Raw genomic sequence first — 16,688 nt, 5'->3', positions numbered from 1 at the left:
AATTATAAATTAAGTTTTCTACGTCACTTCGTAGACCTAAAATATCACTCAACTAGGCCAGTCAGGCTCAGGAATTTAACATTTGGAGCCCTGTATCCACTAAGCGAATTTTATACCTTGTGATAACTCTGCGTAAGAATTAAAATTTCGGGAAAAATTTCAGCCATAAGTCTTTTGACAAACGTTTCTGTGTTTGATCAAACCTTACAACCAACCATTTTCCTTAAATTGCGCACAAATCACCAAATCGCTTAATACCTCACTTGTAATTTCAAAGTATTGCCTAATGTAATACCAAATTTTAAAAAACTTCCGTTGAATATTATAAAATTTGTGTCAAGTAAACTGTGACGTGAACGTTAAGATTTGTTTTATTCTCTTAAAAGCTCGCGAAACCTCAACAATTCAGAAGCGTCACGTGAAAGTGGATAGATAATTACAATATTCTGCTCTTATTGGTATTAAAATAGCAAACATTTAAAAAATGCCCCAACTAACATACGAGAGTGTTTCAGAGTATTTAGATTATTGTTTAGGGTTTGTTTAATAGGAGAGACCTACAGAAATAAAGCTGGCAAGTTTAATTTTTTATAAGTTTTTGTATTTTCTTAATTTCAGTTTCCTTTAGAATAACTGGTACAGGCATTTCAGTCTTAGTAAAATTCACTAGTTATTGTAGAATGTCTACAGATTTAATTTGTTTTTAGTTTAAAAAGTACTATTTTCACTCAATTTAAAATAGATACACGTTTTTAAAACTCCTCTGTCGATTTCTCTAATAATGTCCCGTTTACAAATAATTTGTTTAATTTATGCAAATTTCAAAAATTTTATGCATTGAAACAAGACAGGATTTTAGTAAAATTTACACTTTCTTTTAAAAATCTCTACATATTTTCTGCATCATTTTACTATTGCACAACTTCAGTTGTACGAAATGCTATCTCGTAATTAAGAAAAACTTCAATAACTTATACTGCGTAATTATGCCCCGTTATTTAAACTTACTTAGCAGCAGAGTCCATGAATTAATGTTTTATGGTTAAAATATATGTTATAGTTAGTCGTATGTTAGTAATTAGCTAGAATTAAGTGAAATAATGAAATAACGTGATGAATGAATAATATGAATGACGTGAACGTGAATATGAATGAAGTGAACAATATGAATGCATAACGAAATTCCTTAAACATAAACTGCTTTAAATTTGCTCATCCAGGCATAATTGCATTAAAAAAAGGGANGGTTTCCAACTAGCGGCCCGGTGGCCGCATCCGCCCCCCGAAGCCTTTTTTGTGGCCCGCGAACAAAAATATATTAGTTGTCATTCTTTTGCGGACAATTTTCGTAAAAAATCTATGGGTTTAAAATACCTTTCTCATTAATAAAAACCTAATTTCTTAGTTTCTGTGAAATTTATCATACCGACAGTGCAAAAAATTATTTCTCAGGTTTTGCATTCAAGAAAATATTTATTCAAATACAAAAATAAGTGTATGTTGCTCTTTTTTATTTTATTTTTTTGTATTTTGTGAATATAATTTAGCATGTGTGTATCAGAAATTTTACGATTTAACTTTTTGAAACCACATTTTGGACGAAAATATTTACACATACATCTGTAAATTTTAAATTTAAAATGTAAATATCTATCCTCTGGTGGTGGAAGCAGACAAACCTCAATATTGTCATTAAATATTTTGTGTGCTACTATGTCAGTTTTAATACCAACCATTTTAAAGTTTTATATCTTAACAATTAGATATTTGTTGCACATTAATTGTTTAATACATGGGTGCACATTAAGATTATTGTAGCCCGAATTTAATATGCAATTAATATTTTTAAAAATCGACTTCTCATTTTAATTTGTAATTCAATATTTGTTTTTTACAAATTTGTAAAAATCTGACAGTAGTATTTAATGTTCCTTCAAACATAAAAAGAGTCCTACATACAATTTTGTTAAAGTTGCGGCCCGCCATTTGATTTATGTTTTTTTATTGTGGCCCCCGGCCTCATGTAAGTTGGAAACCCCTGGTCTAGAACATACCGAAACTTCCGATTCACACTTGCACACTTTTGCTGCAGATCGATGTCCACAACTTGCGTAGACCTATATCATGAAATATAACCGCGCTTACTAGCTGCACTTCATTCAGCTGTCTTATAATCGATGTCTTAATATTTACGCGCTATCAGATTTAAATTTGAATCTCTGCAATTATAAAATGATACAGTTGCAATTTTGATATAGTATCTCAAGATTTACTTTGGTGTATCAAATTTTTATGGCACTCTTCTTAAAATGGCGTTACCATGTTTGTTTGCTTTGAGTTAAGCGGTACAATTTTTAAAGTTTAATGCCTAAAAGTAGATGAGAATTTCATATAAATTTTAATTCTTAGAAAGTTAGACTTAAAACAGTTCAGATTCCGAAAGTTAATTTAACATTTTGTATAATATAACCCTGGTGTTCTAACGTTATTGAATTTTAAATTGGTGTAAAAATTTCTAGCCTTATAACAATGTTTAGCTTAGGTTGAACCGTAAATGAATAAAAATTTTGAGATGAAATTTTTAGGAATTCGCAAATCTGCATTTCATATAATACACACGCTTTAAATATTAAACAAAGCTTATTGTTATCTATGTCATTTATTATTATAGAAGTATTAAACGCATAATGAACATACAAGAAAATTTTACTGAAAAATTTTTTAAAAAAATTAATAGATTCAGAAAATTAGTTTATACTTTACCTCGTGGATTTTTTCGGCTTTTCTTCAAATTGTCGATTCATGTTTATAGCGGAAACTTTCCTTCTCTGATTAAGAACCTATATTTTTAGCACTTTCGATTTTATAAAAAAAAACTAATTACTGTGCGATTTACTTGCAATAACTAGTTTAGTTTAAAAAATATGGGTTCGAGAGATTTTGAAATAATCATTTGATTCATTACATATTCACTTTACACAGCATCAAAGTCAGATTTTTGAAATCTTAAGTTAACATTTAAAAATTCTACTAACTTCGTTGGCTATAATTTAAAAGGCACGCAGGTAAATACACATATACAAAATATCTTTTGCATTTTATTAGAGCCATATACACGTTGAAAGATTTATTTTATTTCTAAACATATATTTTAACATAGTTATTCATTTTTAAATTCAGATAAATCTCTTGGCACATTCTTTCACATTTTTGAACAGATTTAGACTTTCGATGCAATATTAAAATGTTCAAATTTTGTTGTCTAACTTTTATTGAAACTTTGTCATAAAGTAAATTCTAAAATCTGATTTGGATCTTTAAGAACGTTATGAATTATGTACCCATTTTCGAAATCATGAAAACAATTTTTTTAAATCAGATTAAGGGGTATCTGTTCTGTAATGATTGTTAAATTTATTCTTTTAACTAAGCTCCACCATGCTTACTTCAAAAACTATTTTTTCCACCCAATACCCACTTTCCTAATTTTAGAGTAGCTTAAGTAAAGTTAATTCTCTATTGGATATGTACTATTTATATGAAGTTTCTCATCACTTAATGCCTAGCAGCTAACATCCATTATCCTTTAATAGCTATAAAAGTTTAAAAAGATCCGTTGAATATTATAAAATTTGTGTCAAGTAAACGGTAACGTGAACGTAAAGATTTGTTTTATTCTCCAAAAATCTCGCGAACCCTGAACAATTCAGAAGCGTCACGTGAAAGAGGATGGATAATTACAAATAGACAATATTCTGCTCTCTTATTGGTATTAAAATAGCGAACATTTAAAAAATGCCCTAACTAACATACGAGACTGTTTCAGGGTATTTAGATTATTGTTTAGGGTTTGTTTAATAGTAGAGACCTACAAAAATAAAGTTGGAAAGTTTAATTTTTATAAGTTTTTATATTTTCTTAATTTCAGTTTCCTTTAGAATAACTGGTACAGGCATTTCAGTCTTAGTAAAATTCACTAGTTATTGCAGAATGTCTACAGATTTAATTTGTTTTTAGTTTAAAAAGTACTATTTTCAATCAATTTAAAATAGATACACGTTTTTAAAGCTCCTCTGTTGATTTCTCTAATGTCCCGTTTACAAAAAATTTGTTTAATTTATACAAATTTCAAAAATTTTATGCATTGAAACAAGACAGGATTTTAGTAAAATTTACACTTTCTTTTAAAAATCTTTACATTTTTCTGCGTCATTTTACTATTGCACAACTTCAGTTATACGAAATGCTATCTCGTAATTAAGAAAAACTTCGATAACTTATACTGGGTAATTATGCCCCGTTGTTTAAACTTATTTAGCAGCAGAGTCCATGAATTAATGTTTTATGATTAAAATATATGTTATAGTTAGTTGTATGTTAGTAATTAGCTAGAATTAAGTGAAATAATGAAATAACGTGATGAATGAATAATACGAATGACGTGAACGTGAATATGAATGAAGTGAACGTGAATATGAATGAAGTGAACAATATGAATGCATAACGAAATTCCTTAAACATGAATTACTTTAAATTTGCTCATCCAGGCATAATTACATTAAAAAAAGGGAACTAAATTTAAAGTTTAATCTTCCAAATTTGTTTAATTTTTGAAACTTTTGTTTACTTTTTTAGAGGAAAAGCAAATCGAGGCATATCTATTTAAAGAATTTCGTTATGCAAAATAGACTCTGCTGAGAAATAAGATTAAAAACGAAACTAGTTTTGTATAAACCTACAAGTCTATTTATAAAAATATATCGAACTTATTTAATTAGAAATATAATTCTAGTTTATCTTAAGGAATTATCTGACGAAGTTGAAATATTTGTTCCTAACAAATTTCTTCAATCCATATTAGGTGAGTTTTAACTATAGATAAAGTATTCAAAAAATTTCCGCTCTACCAAAATCTACCAGTTTTTTTTCCCCCCCAGAGTGACAAAATACGAAAATTTTTTGCCTAAACGTATACTTCTGAACAATAACTTGATTGTTTAGTTTTTATTTTTAAATTTTTAACAATTTTGTTCTTGGACTTTTGATATAGAGATTAATTTTTTAATTTAATAGAATACGTATAATTGTTATTGCCCATATATACTACATAAATGCTTGACAAATTTCTTTGTGTAGAGGAATTTATATTTATAAATACGTACATAAAAATACGACGACAGACTAAAGTGTGAAGTATTAACATGTTAAATATACACCATTTACTGTTTTTATTAAGGCTCACTATAAGGCGAAAAGAAATGTTAAAATGTAGTGCTATGACACGTAATTGCTAGTCTTAAGCTTTAAGGGTTTTAAATAATGTAAGCGGTACTTACAAACAGATTCTGAATTGTCAGATAATTTTTTTATATATTTGGAACAGAATGTGTTACCTCAAGTATTAAAATTTGTACTTTATAACAGTACATTGCTGACGAGGCGGGATTTATTAAAAAGTATTTTATTAATACAATGCGCTTTATTTAGGTAAACCTAAATATGCGATATTGAATGCTTTAGTTCTTTGGTTTACAAGCATCTCGATACCTCAAATACTTTTCAGCTTTCTAATTTTAAAGATTGTGTATTTAATAAACTATTTCGGTTTTTCCTTGTACTCTTGAAATTTACATTGATATAAGTTTAAGAGTTTATTTAGTATATTTTAATAGCCGACGAAGTTGAGCGATCACTTATAGATTCGATATAAATTTTATAACCATGTAATATATTACCATATAATTTTATCTAAAGTTTGACCTAAACTCTTATATTGCGTGTATTTAAAATCGTAGATATCATTTTGAAACTAGCAAATTTACTTCAACTGATTCTCAAATATTGCGATAACAATCACGCATCTGAAAATTTGGTGGAGATTTATTGAAAAAGAATATTTAATTAGTAGTATACCATAATAAAATTTTATATTAAGCTTTTTTAATTTAAATATGTTTTGTTTGAAAATCGAACGCCAAGTACTTTAGTTTAATTCCCGTAATTTAATTTTCATTTCAAATTTAAACTGGCACTCTCAAACAATCAATTTTTTAATATTACAACTTCACATTTTAGCTCTTGTACTGGACAACAGTTTGAAGACAAAGCACCAATAAATCGAAATTAGTTTTCATTCGTTGAAAGTTAATTCTCATAAATATTCTAGGTTTATTTTTAAGACATTAAGTCATAATTTATAAAGAGCAGTAGCTAACAATAAGCTTTTCTTAAAACGTTTTGACACGCAATTGTACGTACAAACACTAAGCAGGATCAATAAGTACTTAGTGTACGCAAATTAGATGCACGTTCTCTAAGACTTTAAATTTAATTTATGATATTTAATGAATAAATAATTGACTATTAAAATAATCCATGAATAAAATGTTGAATAGAATAAACTTTAGATTAATATGATTAATTATTTTTCGTATTTAAGAAAATCTTAGAAATAAATTTACTTTAATACTGAGTACTCTTAAATTGCATGCAAGGTATTTCAAAATATGGATTTAGATTTCTTAAGTTCCATTAAAAAGTATGTAGCTTAATTTTTAGGAGAAAAAATAAATTACAATATTCATAAAATACAAGTGTGGAATTTTCATATTAGAGAAGAACATAAAAATAAACCTTGAGTTGAAGAAATAAAGTTGGTTTAACTCTACAGTTGGGTCATGACAACTAGGCAACTTAAGTAAGTCATCTTGCCACACATGGTCCTCATGGCAACTAGGTCATTTATTGGGATCATCTTGGCAACTAGGTCAGTAATCCTTGCACACATGGTTATCTTGGCAACTGTGTTAGTAATTGAGGACATCTTGGCACAAATGTTTCTCATGGAAAATAGGTCAGAAATGGAGCTCTTGGCAAAGTGTTAAAGTGTCCAGTACAGTGTCCGTTGAAGTGTCCAGTACAAAGCCTAGTGTTAAAAATATAAAATGCCTTTACTGTCACGGCAAAATTAACATAATTAGTTAGAGAGGCAATGTTCAATATCGGTGCATCGAATCAAGTTTTATTGCAGTCAAATATTCGATAGAGTTCATTTGAGTTAGAACTATTTGCCAAAAGACTTTGTGCCGAATTCATTAGACCTCCCGATAGTTATGAACAGATTTAATCAGCAGACGTTAAAAACTACCCCTCAACCACTAAAAAACTAAAAAGGTGAAATAAGTTTTTAAGGTAAGGCACAATATTAACTCAATTAACTCCCGTCCTAACGAGTTAAAAATTAAAAACTTGACAAACTTACCTAGCTTATGTGAAATGCTACCCAGGATGATGCTTACCTCAATGATGCTCACACACCCTTCCCCCTCCTCCCCCATAGTAACATATGTGGGAGACCCCAAAACATTTCTAAGTAATTGCAGTAAACCAAGTTTTCAAGAAACTGAAACTCCCTTAAGGTACGAGACTGGCTTCAACATATTTTAACAAAGGCTAAATTTAATTTGTTAGCAAGGATACGAAAATTAAAAATTTATGAAATATATTTCAAAACAAATTTGCTCAAAAACTACGAATACTCCAATGCCAAAACCTCGACAACAAATTATAATGCATACATTTCAATATAATTTCTCTAGATTAGTGTAATTGCATGAGTTTTGAACTGAAATCTTTTTTAAAAAATGAAATATAACTAAATATATTATTTATGAATATTGAATCTTCGCGAAGAAAATTTTTAAATACACTTAAAACGTAAAAAAAATAAGAAATTCACTCATACCCTAGCGTTTAGTGCAAATAATGGATAACATACAAATCTACAAAAATTTCAAATTTTGTAATAAACTGTCGTGATAAAAATTTCAAAATCCACGTTTAGAAAAGAAGTTCAACTTACACGTTCATAAAGTTCATTGAGTAAAAAATTCGAAAGTCTTAAAAATATAATTCAATCAAATGAAAATGTTTAAATACTCTAAAAAAAAATAATGTTTATTTTTCAGGAGTCTACTTCCGGCTATATTTGTCAGTACACTAAAAACTAATCAAACACCATTTATTAAAATCTGACATCAAAAACTTAGATATTTTGGAAAGCTAATTAACCAAGTCCAAACATAAATAATGAAAAATTCAAATTTCTGTCGAAATTTTTTCTTTTCACCCAGTTGGATACCAGAATAATTTAATTTTTGAAATAGATTTCAACAATAACTTTCACAAATCAATCTCGGATCAAACACTGTATTAGAGTTTAAATACACAAAATAAAATTTATATTCAACAATTTCTTAATGAGATCAAAATACTTACCCATCTATAAACCTTAAAGTCATAATCAGTATTCTGCCGCTTTTAATCTAGCATTATTAACTATCTGTAGTAGAGTATCAAGCTGTAAAGTCATAATCAGTATTCTGCTGCTAGGTATATTCTTTCAAACTAGCATTAGTTACTTCGTGTGGTAGAGTATCAAACATCAATTTCAAGGAAATCACGGTAGCTTCTTGGATTCTGCAATAAATAAGAAAATGTAACTAAAAATATAATCGTTTAATATGGTTACGTTTCATTAGTTAAATATTTAATGCTGTGTACACAGTGTCATAAGAATTACGGAAAAACTATATTAACCCCCTGAAAAAGTATCTTACTAAAAAGCTAAAAACATGTAACAATTTAAATGTACTTTTATGTCAATACAAATATATTGTTTAATAATAATTTAAAGCAATATTTTCAATTTCTTAAATTTAAAATGACGTAAAACTCATAACTAAGTCTCGTTTGAATAACACTATTTTTGATCAAGTATTTTCCTCAAACCAAACCTGTACCTGTTAAATTTCGTAGCTGTTTGCTTAGAAATTGGTATTCTTGGTGGCAGAGAGGATGTTTTTGGCTTTATATAGTACTTTCACCAGAAGCGAACACTTTGTTCTGCCTACATCACATAATAATCGACCATTTCGCTATCTTTAGGAAAAGCATGTGAACAATCCTGAACAAGGTTGCTATTTGGCTATCTCAAGACAAAATTATTTATTTCACAATCTATGTGCATTTTTTTTAACATTAAATATTTCATAAATTAGATGATACTTCTCTTTTGAGTTTGTCCTTTAAGATATTTGCTGGGAAAAGAGCAGTTTAAATTTAAAATATATTTAATTAGCTTGAGTAACGAAAGGTATAACAGAATTCACTGCATGTGCCTGGCACGCATTAAGGGTTGTCTCAATTTCAAGAGCGGAGATGTTTCTCCTCTTACTCCCTCGATGAAATGAACACAGCGTCCTGGTGAACGCACTATACCTAAGGGCCGCTGACACTCGACGTTATGTGCATACAAAACATTTGTTAAATGAAAAAGTGCACTTTAAGAATTTTAATGGTGCTTTACTTCAAGTTAAATCTTTTAGACACATTTTAAAGCTATAGCCTTCGTAAATTTGCCATTTACCATAAATTTCGCACTAACCTTTCACTGATAGGCCTGTTAGTACGATTAAGACAAGTGAAAAGAAGATCCCTACAAAAACATTAACTTAATATAACATCACCAGCTTAAAATTATAACGACATTTATATGAAAACCTGAAGTTGAATGCGAAAATGTCTATAAACTGAATATGTAGATTTTCCCCAAAAAATTATTAAAATTAAACTTTTAATTATAAAAATAAACAAATGATTATAATAGGTAAATACCGGTGCTTCTAAGCAAAAGCCATCGTAAACTTTTAAACATATGTTCTCGTACAATGAACATAAGATTTTTAAATGTTCAATTTGTAGAAAACATAAAAGCAATCATAACTAAAACAAATCGAAATATTTTAAGTTTTTAAATTTGCTGCTGAACATTGTATACTTATAAGTAATGTATCACTAATATTAGATTAATATTAGTCTCAAATTCAGAAAAGAAAGAATTTAAAGACTTAATATTTTTGCACATCTTAAAAACAATTCTTTTCTAGTCCGAATTTTCGAATGACATTAACTGTTCAGAATTTTAAATCAGTTTTCGTCAGAAGTTATGAAAAATGGCTCGATACAGATAGTTACCGAACACAATTCCATATTGGTGTTCGTAGCTTAGCTAAGTTGGGCTACGATGGAAATTTAAAGTACGCAGTAACCTCCCGAATAAACGCGCCTTTTAGAAATTTGCAATGCTGTACGCATTTAAGTAAGAAAAAACACATAAAATTAAAATTAGTCAACGATGATTCTAAAACCTTTAGTACACAACCAGTAAATTACATACAACAATCTGATTTTATGTTTCAGCGTGATATTATTTAACACATTTAACCGAAATTAACAAATAGTTTTCAGATTTTAATGCCTTGGGGTAAATGCTCTATTAAAATAGAGTAGAATCTCCCTATAAAGAGAGATTTTTAATCTGAAAGTTGCGCAACCCTTTAATGTTTTCTATACTAATAGATCAACTTTCTAATTTTCATAAATTTCAAAGAAAGTTACTACANCGGACAACAGTTTGAAGCAAAAACACCGCCGGCTAAAAGTTGAAACCATTTCCTCAACTGCAGCAAGCAAACTAATTAACTGAATAACTAAATTAAACTGTGTTACCTGGTCAAAGAAAAGAACAGAAGTGGTCAAAAGACACTAAGTAGTATGGGAGTTGTGAAATATAAAATATGAGAGACCTAAAAACCTAACTTGATTGCAAAAGACATTTTCTTTTACCAAACTAAAGCTTATGCAAGTTAAATTCGTTTAAGAAATGTTGGTATACATTAATCTTTATTAAACTGTTAATCATAAATAGTTCAAATTAGTGGGATTAAAAATATTTAGAGTAAAAAAAAAAGTTATGCAACTCAGTTTAACATAGCGAGTTAATACCGTTGTATGAAATATACATACGTATACAAATTTATAAATATACGATATTTCTTAATATTGAGAGGGAATTCTCTTTACAGTTTTAAACAAAAACGAGCTTCGAAAACTCAATATTGGAGAACACAAAATTTTAAAAATTACGTTCAGTATTTGTTAGTTTTATTTTAATCATGCTCAAAAAATACGAAGAAAAATATTTTTTTAAATTATCCAAGTGGGTCAATTATTAAAACAGGTATACTAATCTTTTAGAAAAAGTAATCACCCAACTATGGAGAATTAAAGCGTACCACTAATAATCACGAAAAACTTAATTGCAAAAAGTATAAAAATTAGAAAAACTTACTTTAAATCAAGAGAAAAGTCATCTATAAACGAGCATCAAAATATTGGTAATAAACTTATTGTTTGAAGATCTTGAGAACAAAACTAAGTCTTTGGATGAAGGCCTTGAAGAAAATTTCAGGCATAACGGTATCCATCTTAGTATTAATAATTAGACTAAACACACAAGACTACGATTTTCAAATGACACAGTTCGGAGACTTTCGGTCGTTGTAGTGGGACTGGGCGTACGGCCCTTACAGTTCGGAGACAGGAAGAGCTCATTCGATACCGGCCGTGCCTCTTATTTTATATCCCTTAATATCGATTATTTTCTACCAAAGTTGAGTTGAGTTGATGATGTGGTAGGTTATTTACGTCACACTAGAGCTCCACCATACGTTATTAACAACTGTCTTTGAAATATCTCTGAGGATGATCCTCCGCCGATTTCACTCTCGTTTTGGTGGCCCTATAACCATCGTGCCAAGTCGAGCACTCACTGTACGGCAGTACAGTTTAACGGGGACCGATACCTCACATCCTCGGTCCCTACGAATATTGATCAAAGTGGTCACCCACCCGCTAACTGATCGCAGTCAGTGATGCTTGACTTCGACGTTCTCCTGGGAACCGTGTCTTTACGAACAATTCACTGCGGGACTCAAATATTTGAATAACTGAATACGGAATAAAGAACTGAAGAAAAACCATACATACATAAATTAACAGGCTAGTACAATTAAATATAAGAACGGGCAATGTGCCTCTAATTTCGAAAGTAAAGTTATCCAAAATGCAGGTGGACATGAAAACCTATTGTAACATGGTTACGATTGGAATAGAACCTGCAAAATTCCACGATTAAGTGTTTTGTAGAGGACAAACTTTCATAAGCACAATATAATTTACATATTACTTTATTCTTTACATGACTTATAGGATATTAGTTTGCAACTACTAAGGTTCTTCGTGATGAGCAATTTAAACCAACAGCATTCTCTGTCGCAACTTGGGTCCCGCAGTGAAATGATCGTAAGGACTACGGTTTCCAGCAGATCACCGAAGTCAAGCATCACTGACGGATCTCGGTCAGTAAGCGGGTGGGTGACCACTTTGATCATCCTGCGTAGGGACCATGGAGCACGGTATCGGTCCTCGTTAAACTGTTCTACAGTAAAGTGCTCGACTTCGTGCTTCCCAAGCAGGGGAGCGGTCACCTCTGCAATGGATCAAAAATTGCAATGTTTTATGTTTGGATCATCTGCCGACTAGGTGGCCGAGTAGTTAGCGTGCCTGACGGCGGAGCCAATAGTTGTGGGTTTGAATCCCGCTCAGAGCATGGATGTTTCTTTCTCTCTGTGTTTTATGTCCTTTCTTCTGTGTGATTGTAGCCCGCCCTATAAACGGGTTTGTGGTTGTATGACGTGGGCGACGCTACTCCAACGCCGTGGCTTAGCCATAGGTGCTCACAGGGTAACGATAAGAGAGTAGCAATTCTGGCATTTCTGAGGCCATTGGGAAATAGATCCAAGTGCCAGCNGATCAAAGTGGTCACCCACCCGCTTACTGATCGCAGTCAGTGATGCTTGACTTCGACGTTCTCCTGGGAACCGTGTCTTTACGAACAATCCACTGCGGGACTCAAATATTTGAATAACTGAATATGGAATAAAGTATAACTGAAGAAAAATCAATCATAGATAAATTAATAGGCTTGTACAATTAAATCAAAGAACGGGCAATGTGCCTCTAATTTCGAAAGTAAAGTTATTCAAAATGCAGGTGGACATGAAAACCTAATGTAACATGGTTACGATTGGAATCGAACCTACAAAATTCAACAAGTGTTTTGTAGTAGACAAACTTTCATAAGCACTATATAATTTACATATTACTTTATTCTTTACATGATTTATAGGATATTAGTTTGCAACTACTAAGGTTCTTCGTGATGAGCAATTTAAGCCAACAGCATTCTCTGTCGCAACTTGTGTCCCGCAGTGGATTGATCTTAAAGACACGGTTCCTAGCAGATCACCGAAGTCAAGCATCACTGGCTCTCGGTCAGTAAGCAGGCGGGGGACCACTTTGATTATCCTGCGTAGGGATCATGAAGCACGGTATCGGGCCTCGTTAAACAGTTCTACAGTAAAGTGCTCGACTTTGCGCTTCCAAAGCAGGGGAGCGGTTACCTCTGCAGAGGATCAAAAATTGCCATGTTATATGTTTGGATCATCTGCCGATCAGGTGGCCGAGTGGTTAGAGTACCTGACTGCGGAGCCGCGGGTTTGAATACCGCTCAGGGCATGGATGTTTCTTTCCATCTGAGTTTTATGTCCTTTCCTCTGTGTGATTGTAGCCCGCCCTATAAACGGGTTTGTGGCTGTATGACGTGGGCGACGCTACTCCACCACCGAGGCTTAGCCATAGGTGTTCACTGGGTAACGATAAGAGAGTAGCAATTCTGAGGCCAATGGGAAATAGACCCAAGTGGCCGCCATTAAACAAAACACGAAAATGTGTTCGGATCATCCTCGGGGATGTTCCCCAGACAGTACCGCATTGTGCAGCTCTAGAGCCACGTAAATAAAGTACCCAAAAAAAAGTACTTGGAGATATTGTTGTAGTTCATTTACGTCACACTAGAGCCGCACAATGGGCTATTGGCGACGGTCTGGGAAACATCCCTGAGGATGATCCGAAGACATGCCATCATAATTTAGATCCTCTGCAGAGGGGATGGCACCCCCGATTCGGTAGCCCGACTACCTGCACGCGAATTCGAGCACTTCACGGTGGAACAGTTTAACGAGGACCCATACCGCACACCCTCGGTCCCTGCGCAGACTGATCCAAGTGGTCACCCATCTGCACACTGACCGTAGCCAGTGATGCTTGACTTCGGTGATCTGCTGGGAACCGTGTCTTATAGATCAGTCCACTGCTTGGAGATATAAATGACAAAGAAAGTCACCGGTTTTATTGCTGTATTGAAATTACATATATTTGCAGTCTTGTTTTCTCAATTTAGGCTTCTAAACCAATGTCAAGTAGGGCAGATAGAACAGTTAAGAGAAGGACATCACAAAGAATACATCCAGGGTTATGGCGGGATTCGGGCCCGCCACCTCCACGCTTCACACTGCTTTCGGCTGATACCGCTCGGTCAGAGAGGCCCGGAAATTCACCGGTTCCGCCTTCAAAGCCTCTCACACTCATTGTGTTTAGCGTTTACAATTGAACAGCATGTATGGGATTCATGGAGGTAAATTCCACTCCAAATTTAATGTCATCAAAAACAAAATGCTAATAAGCATTTACTGAATTAAATTATATTAAATATAGAAGATGTTGTTGTTGTTGTTCATTTACGTCGCACTAGAGCTGCATAATGGGCTATTGGCGACGGTCTGGGAAACATCCCTGAGGATGATCCGAAGACATGCCATCACAATTTAGATCCTCTGCAGAGGGGATGGCACCCCCGCTTCGGTAGCCCGACGACCTGCACGAGAAGTCGAGCACTTTACGATAGAACAGTTTAACGAGGACCAATACCGCACACCCTCGGTCCCTACGCAGGCTGATCCAAGTGGTCACTCACCCGCACACTGACCGTAGCCAGTGATGATTGACTTCAGTGACTTGCTGGGAACAGTGTCTCCCACTAATTGTCAGAGATCATATCTATAGTAGACTAGTTTTTTTGTTTTGCTGAGGGGATGAAGGAGGGGTTGCTTCAATTTAAGTGTTTGCTTGTTGATCTTTAGAGAAGCATTACAAGTATTTTTCTTAGTCCGTCAGTCCTTGGGATCTGCCTCAGTCAGTCGGAAGCGTCCATTAAAATAAACGAAACAAACAACACATCTGTTACCGCAAGCCACGCTTTGCAATAAGTACACGTGTTAGTATATGTAGCATATGTGTTACGATTAATGTGAATAGTCTGTTGTTATTATAACTAACCGGTCAGTATTAATAACAACCAAATAAACCGGTTAAAGTGAATAATTTAAGCGAATTCATCACATTAACCGGTTATTATTAATAAGTTAGGTCAATGTCATTCTTTCGCGTTTTTATTGGGGATATTTCCGTGTTGTGATCTGCCAGGAATTTTTTTTAAACAAAAAGGAAAAAACAAGCTTGTATATGTTTGCCCGGGGTTGGCCACGAGTTATTCCCGTCAAGTTGGTCCCTTTCTGTGGTTTCCCCTTTCTGCTGCCCAGAAGATGGCAAGACTTGGCGATTATTCAACCGCAGATCACGATACGGAAATCTCTCCGTTCTATTTTTCCCTTTGACCAAAAGAAGCGGTTATTATTAATAATAACCATATCTACCACTTTAGAAGTAACACATATAATACACAAAGAGGCACACCCCTGTCCAGAGCCGGATTATACCTTTCGTAGGCCCTAAGCACAGCCGTTTATGGGCCCTCCCCTCTTTCCCCCACTCCTCTCCTCTTTTCAAAATATATGCTAAAATTTTCTTCGTATGGAAACGTATTACGCCATTTTAGATGTATTAATTTCAGAAATGACTAAAAGGCGTAAAGCTTACAGTGATTTGTACGATAATTTCGGTTTTCTTGTTCACAAAAATTTGTCAGAATCTGAGATTGAACTAAAAGCGCAAAATTTGGTGAAAATTTACTCATCCGATTTAGAGGAAAACTTTGTAGATGAATTTTTATTATTTTCAAATTTGTATGAACATAAATCTGCACAAGAAATATTGAAGGCTCAAATTAAAGATAAACTTGTGAATACTTTTCCTAACGTTCACATTGCATTAAGAATATATGTCGATTCTTGGATCAAATGCAGAAGGAGAAAGATCTTTCTCCAGATTAAAATTGATAAAAAATTATTTGCTTTCAACAATGAATCAAGATCGTTTGGCATCGCTCGCACTTATGTCTATTGAATCCGACATTTTCCGTAGTTTGGAATTCGACAGCATAATACAAGATTTCGTTGAATCCAAAAATCGCAAAAAATTAATATGTTATATCATAAGATTCTGCAAAATAATTTATTACCGTAAAATATAATATTTTTATTTGTATCTTCATAATTTTGTGCAAAATACACTTGTTGTTTTTAAAGCTAAATTATATTTGTCAACAAATTTTTTTCTCCCAAGTTTTTCGTAGGCCCTAGGCACGTGCCTAGTGTGCCTATAGGTTAATCCGGCCCTGCCCCTGTCCCAATGCAATATAAACCGTTTAATAACATAGTAAAAACTGCATTGGTTATTATTATTAATAACCGGTTGAAGTGAATAATTTGCGATTTTTCTCACTTTGACCAAAAAAAAAGCGGTTATTATTAAAATTGACCTTTTAGTATTAATAATTACCTGATTTATTACTTTAATTGCAACATATGTACAATAGATTATTAGAATTAACAAAGTAAATGTTCATGAAAATGTAGAAGTACAAAGTTTTTTATTTATTTATTTTTGCCATTATTCCCCTTTTAACTTCTCCCCCCCATTGACAGGTT

At 32.6% G+C, this 16,688-nt stretch overlaps 1 long non-coding RNA gene across 1 annotated transcript; it reads right to left on the bottom strand.

The window, feature by feature from the left end:
- Positions 1–3,375: 3,375 nt before the first annotated feature.
- LOC122271219 (uncharacterized) lies at positions 3,376–11,490 on the bottom strand. The gene is made up of 3 exons (XR_006226241.2): positions 11,192–11,490; positions 8,278–8,478; positions 3,376–6,925 (listed from the first exon to the last, which is right to left on the bottom strand). It is a non-coding gene; the product is annotated as an uncharacterized lncRNA (long non-coding RNA).
- Positions 11,491–16,688: the final 5,198 nt, after the last annotated feature.

The sequence above is a fragment of the Parasteatoda tepidariorum genome, chromosome 2, assembly GCF_043381705.1.
Source record: "Parasteatoda tepidariorum isolate YZ-2023 chromosome 2, CAS_Ptep_4.0, whole genome shotgun sequence".
Lineage (NCBI taxonomy): Eukaryota > Metazoa > Arthropoda > Arachnida > Araneae > Theridiidae > Parasteatoda > Parasteatoda tepidariorum.
Note: the sequence above shows the minus strand (reverse complement) of the source record. Positions and strands in the feature narration are given on the sequence as shown.